Consider the following 6,340-nt stretch of genomic DNA (forward strand, 5'->3'; position numbering starts at 1 on the left):
AGATTTTATACTGAACGTCCCAATCCCAAGCGTGACTGTGGATCCATGTCCATCAAACATGGCACCCACTGGCCCCTTATTTTATTTTTTTTTTGCATTTTAATAACTCTAAAGTGTTTTTTATAGGAAATCATGAGAACTGTAATAAATCTGTTTCAGGGGTTGAACTCTGACCATGCTAAAATCCTGGTAGTACTGTAACTAAAATTTCAATGGACTTACACTCGTAAAATAAAGAAATAAATAAAAGAGCAACTGATAATAATAAGTCAAAAACAATAAAGTCTGCAGACCCATAATCTTGTCACCTCCCATAAATGTTTTATTATTGTTGTTGACAAAGCTGTGTGTAAAAAAAAAAAAAAAAAAAAGGATGGCCCGACTGTTCGGCTGCGACTGACTGGACACTGCGAGGGTCAGCACCGACAAGGCTCGAGTGACATCAAAAATAGACCTTTCCACCCTGGCATCACGCATACTTCCGAGCGGCAGGACACCGAGCTTTCTCCGATGGCACCACTCGTACACAAACACTTTCATGTCATTTGATCGAGGTAGAGAGATTGAGAAAACAAAAACTGGCTTCTCTGATGATTTTGGCCTTTTCTCATTTGAACGTGTGATGGCTATTACACACAATAAAGTGATGGATAAGTTCTTTTAAAATCAGAAGCCAAGGATAATATTTGTTGAAAACGTGGTGTGGTAATAAAAGAAACTGCTGCAATATATTTTTGTACTTATTACGTATGATTATTTGAAACGTGGGCAGATTTTAACAAGAATCTTTGAAGTTGATGCATTAAAATTTGCTTTCGCAAGGCACATAAAGCGGTGTGGTGGGCCAGATATGGCCCGCGGGCCTGAATTTGACACCTCCGCTTTAGAGAGATTAGGGATTTTTCATCGCAATCGGCAGATGTAATGCCATTATCAAATATCGGCAAGCAAGCGGTGTCAGTAAGTACACAGAGGTAAGTAGAGGACTTGTACTGAGTGAAGTCTCGCAATATCTGCTGACATATTGGCAGATTTTTCTCGAAAAATTGAATCAAAATCACCATCTACGGTACTCATCTGTTATCGCACATACATAGAAAGTACATACGTCTTTATATACTACTGTATCTCCTCACCGGGCATCGTTATGTATGACTAGATGAATAAACTGCGTCCAATCTTTTAATTGAATCCAGCATGTCCAACTATGTAGCACACTTTAAAATGTCTACTCCAGAGAGATATGGGAGACCAATGCAATGCAACTATGTTATTTCTGCAAACATAAAACATATTCCATCATTTTGCCTTAAACCGCCTCCTGGCTTATCCTGCATGTGGAGCGGTACATCGTGTTCAGAATGTTTGGGTCAGCATTTTATGGAGTTTTATTTGAAATGTAAAAAAAAAAGAAAAAAACTTGCTGGATTTGCTGAGTTGGTGCTTCGACCTTAATTTCCAGCTTGTTGTTTCACATTGCACCTGATGAGAATATTTTTTTCTATGCTGGAAATACACAACTGACTCCTCTTAAACTGGTCTGCCAACAATAATTCACACAAAGTGAATACAAAATGTGCCTAAACAAGCCTGGAAATTGCTTTTGGGGGGGGCGGGGGGGGTTGTTAGGAGTTACAGCATCTACTGTATGTGTGCAGTTACAGTATGCAACCGAAGACAATAAGTGCATACAGTTGAGACGCTGGGTGCATTACCATATTTGTCCACCAGCAGGTGCTCTTGCTTTCTCTATGGCTAAATCTTATTTCACAATTAAGATAAAATAACCGATATTGCCACCGCAATGGGGTCATTTATGTTTCTTGAACAGAGTATGTGCAGATTCTGTTTACATCATAAAACTGGAATCCGATGAGCAAAAGGAATTGTTACGCCCGTGAAAAAGTTAAAAAGCTGGCTGCAATCATGAAAAGTCAATTCAAGTATTCATGCATTCGATATATTTCCTGTTGTGTTCCTATAACGAAAAAATATATATACTTGCTTTAATGATCATGCATTGTGTAAACAAAAATGATTATTCATACAGTCAATAGATGTTCATATTGTGTATTTAGGAGTAACCAAGTGTAAGATTAAGAAGTAAATTAATAATTTGAACTGATCAATTATGGAAAAATTATGCATCAACACTTGTGTATTATTTACATTATATTATGTACTTTAAAAACAGATAAGTATAAAAGTATGTCTCCTCAAAAGTGAGCATATATTGTGAAAATAATTATTTGTGTTTCAGTCATTTACATAATTAGTGTTACATGTTTAGATATTGTGCACATTTAAAAAAAGAAGTAAATACAAAAGTAATATTAATTAGTTACTAAAAATCTGCCTCAATCAATTAATGTATCCTATACAAAGTTGTGGCAAATTTTCATTTCAAAGTGAGGAATTGTAATGTGTAAATTTTTATATTCATTGAGTAAATTCTAAAAGAATAAGTAGCTTGCTGACACTGTCAGACGGCCTGAGATGAAGCAAAAGTGATTTTTGCAATATTTATGGCCGTTACATAACCAATATGAGACGCTTCCTCAATGTAAGAGTGTGACAATAAGCCAAAGTCATTTCCTCTGAGAACATTGAACCGAGGAGGTCAATAAAACAAAACTCAATGTCTTACACAGCGCAACAATAGACTTCAAATGTATTTTGGCACATTATATAAAAAGGTTCAGCTCGACTGTGGAAGAGTGGACAGACTAAATCAGCACAGGAGCCATGCTACGCTCTGCAAGGACAATTTATTCTTGACAAAATGAGGGAAATGTCATTTTGCACATATTGTAAGAGGTTAGCACAAAGCGTACTATTCCAATGCAGACATTGTTGACTTTAAGGGTCACTGTGACTGCACCCGGCATCCATTAAGACCCATTGGCATTTTTATTTTTTGTTTAATTTTTTTTTTTTGCCATTTCCAAAATATGGTGAACATCTTCAGCTAATTTAATGTAGCATACCACCGCTCGTTAGATGGTATTGTCATGTCCCCGAAAGTGATCCAGAAGAGACGCAACCATCGACATACAATTTCAATCAATTTATTGAAGAAATGGGAACAAAAGAAAGAGACACCTAATAGATTGACACCAAGCCACTCAACACATTGATTGGCTAACTTGAGCTAACAGCAGCCAACTACACTCTCATTCTTTGGCACACACATCACTCACCGGGCCTTATAAAGAAACACATTTCTTCACAGATACTACACTACACAACGTGAGGCTGGGCACCCAAAGTGGGCAAACATAATACCTGTGCCTTACATGCACATTTTATATTGGCATTGTTTAAAAATGCAAACCTATTTTTTATGCGATTATTTGATTAAATTATACTCATGCCTTTATGTGAACCCCACTTCATAGGTACCTACCAGATGATGCAGGAGGTAGTCAAGTATGTGTCCTCAAGCCGGGTGTGCACTTTATGGGAGGTAGAAAAGCAGAAAAAAATTAATCCACATAGTACATGAAAGATAGACGAACATCAACAAATGTTGTCAAGAGAAGCTCAAGAAACAGCACCTGCGAATATTTTCAAGTCAACCGTTTCCCATTTAATCTCTTTCTCATCTAGTCCACGAATTTCGACAGTTGAAAAAACTATTCTTTGCACGTATGTTAGGAAAACGGACGACGAGTGCGGGTTAAACAAAACCGATGGTTTCTTGCAGGTGTGTTCACTCAAAACGCAAAATGTCAAACAAAAAAAGTTTACGTACGAGCGAGATGGACGTTGACAAAATAAATGCCAGGAATATTTTGACCTGACAAAACTGAATGGTGCTGAAATGATAACTTTTTAAAAAGGGGAGTAATGATGAGTGAGCGACTTTGTTGAGTCTCACATTGTACAGGTTGGAGGATAAAAGGAAGCAAAACGGAAAAGTTTTTTCCACAATAAAACCGGAAATGTAGCTGAACTATCAAGTTTCACTCTAATTACAAAATAAAATTGACTAGCTCAACTCAACTGTATTTATAGAGCACTTTCAAACAGCCATCGCTGCACACAAAGTGCTGTACATGGAACAACTAACATATACAACAGTAAAGCAACAAATCAGTAACAAAGACGGTAGAGAGCACCAAACAGCGAGCAAGATAGATAGATAGATAGATAGATAGATAGATAGATAGATAGATAGATAGATAGATAGATAGATAGATAGATAGATAGATAGATAGATAGATAGATAGATAGATAGATAGATAGATAGATAGATAAAAATGGGAAGGAAGCAGTAGCAATAAACCAAAGACAATAAAAGAGGAGTGAGGTGCTTTTGATGGGATTTTTTTTTTACATTGTTGCTTCATAGTTTAAGTTTATTTATAGTAGAAATATGACGTTTCAGAGTGAAAGTCTATTTTTCAGCTCTCATACATTTAAACAAGAACATTGGCAGGATGTAACACCTCCGTCAGCTGCGGACACATTTTTTTGTTTCTTTTGTTGCCATTTTCTGTGGGTCGACTGTTGACTAAATGACACATGGTAGAATGGAGAATTTTAGATATTGTTTCTCTTGTGATGACAATTGAAAATGTATTTCGGCGCAGCAAGTCTGAAAATAAATGTGACCGAAGACCTCGGACGTCAGACGAGAAAGTATTGAGTCTCCATCCTGAGCCCTTTTCGGTCCAATGTTTGTCAGGAAGTTGTTGAGACAGCTGGACTTGCACAGCGGTCCCTCCTCATTGTTTGAGAACTCTGAAACAAGGCACAGCCGATATAAAACAGTCCGAAATGCTGTAAGCGCCCCATCTCTCTGTATGTGCAGGAAAAAGGTGGTCAGATAACAGGATAAGTTAATGAGGAGCAGCCTCGTTAAGTAACTCTTCTTTGAATAAGAAACTAAAAAATATTCCAATTCAAACATGTGGAAACTGTGTAGGTGTACCAAAAGAATCAGAAGGTTTGTTTATGTCAAAAATGTACGCAATTGCTCTTTAGTGTGCTTACGTTTTGGCTGCCGCTGCTCAACCCATATTGTTTTGTGTTTTTTGTTATTGTAAAGTGTCCTTGGGTGTCTTGAAAGGCGCTTATAAATAAAATCTATTATTATTATTATTATTATTATGTTGTCATTTTCCACATCTGGACAAAGCATTCTTCCTGTAATTCTGACAGCTCACCAAGCCTCCTTTTTTGCAACATTTCAAGCAGCCCCTCCCCCGGCCGCTTCCAGGGGAACAGCTGTCTGTCAATTTCACACCTAAAATGACCGGCCAGCTCGTGGGTTAGCGTCTGGATACGGAGTCGTGGCCTCCAAATGGCCTTGTCACTCGGCACTGTAGTTGAGAAAAGACGCGTGGTGTTTAGTGTACTCCACTTGCACAATAACATGCCTGCAAAGGGTCATTGAGTGTTGCGTTCTCAGCCCAAACTTTAACAAGTGCACTTAGCAAATTCTCACAAGAAGGTAAAAAAATGGAGAAGTCGAAGAATGTTCTGTCCCCATCTTGTCTCCGAAGTTTCCTCATCGCTTCATGTCCCCCGTTAAACATGTGATTTAAACGGCATGGCGGATAATACCATTTGGATTTTTTTTTTAGGTTCTGCCATATCATACAGTGTGGACACTGGTGTCAAACTCAAGGCCCAGGGGCCATATCCGGCCCACCACATTCTTTTATGTGGCCCGTGAAAGGAAATCATCTGTGTCAAATCACATGATCCTTGCTGAAACGTGTACCAAAATGTCAAATTGTCTTGTGTGACCAAAAACCTTGAGACTTTTTGCAGTAATTTTGCTCCCGTTTAGTCACTTGAACAATAATCGAACAAACTATCATAGTTGACTTGACCGATTTCATAACTAGTAATCCGTTAATTTGTTGTGTGCAATTAATAATGCGATGAGGCGATTAAACATTTATTTGTTTTCATTTTCATAATGTACTGCTACCGAGAATATATTTTAACACTCTTTGACCACTTTAATCTGAATCTGACTTCTTCCACTAATGTCCCAAAAGTCACCTTTGTGCGTGTGGTTTTTTTTGTGTTGTTTTTTATTAAAATATATTCCATGGAGAATCCAAATGAGAAAATGTGAGGAAAATAAAAGAAGGGAAGTTCATACATTCGGCACCATTGTTTCACTGTCTCACTTGGTCGCAATCAGAGGCAGAAGCCATTTATATGTCATCGCCATAGTTAAACCGTGTCTCCGTAATAACGCTGCCAGCGGGAGGGCGAAGCATCAAAATGGGCCGCACGAAACAATGACAGGTCGCAGAGTCCAAACAGCACATGACCCCCCCTTGACAGAGAACTACCATCTAGAAGGAAGTGAGAGGCT

Source organism: Hippocampus guttulatus, chromosome 16 (genome assembly GCF_054856545.1).
Source record: "Hippocampus guttulatus isolate MCC_2025c chromosome 16, RoL_Hgut_1.0, whole genome shotgun sequence".
Lineage (NCBI taxonomy): Eukaryota > Metazoa > Chordata > Actinopteri > Syngnathiformes > Syngnathidae > Hippocampus > Hippocampus guttulatus.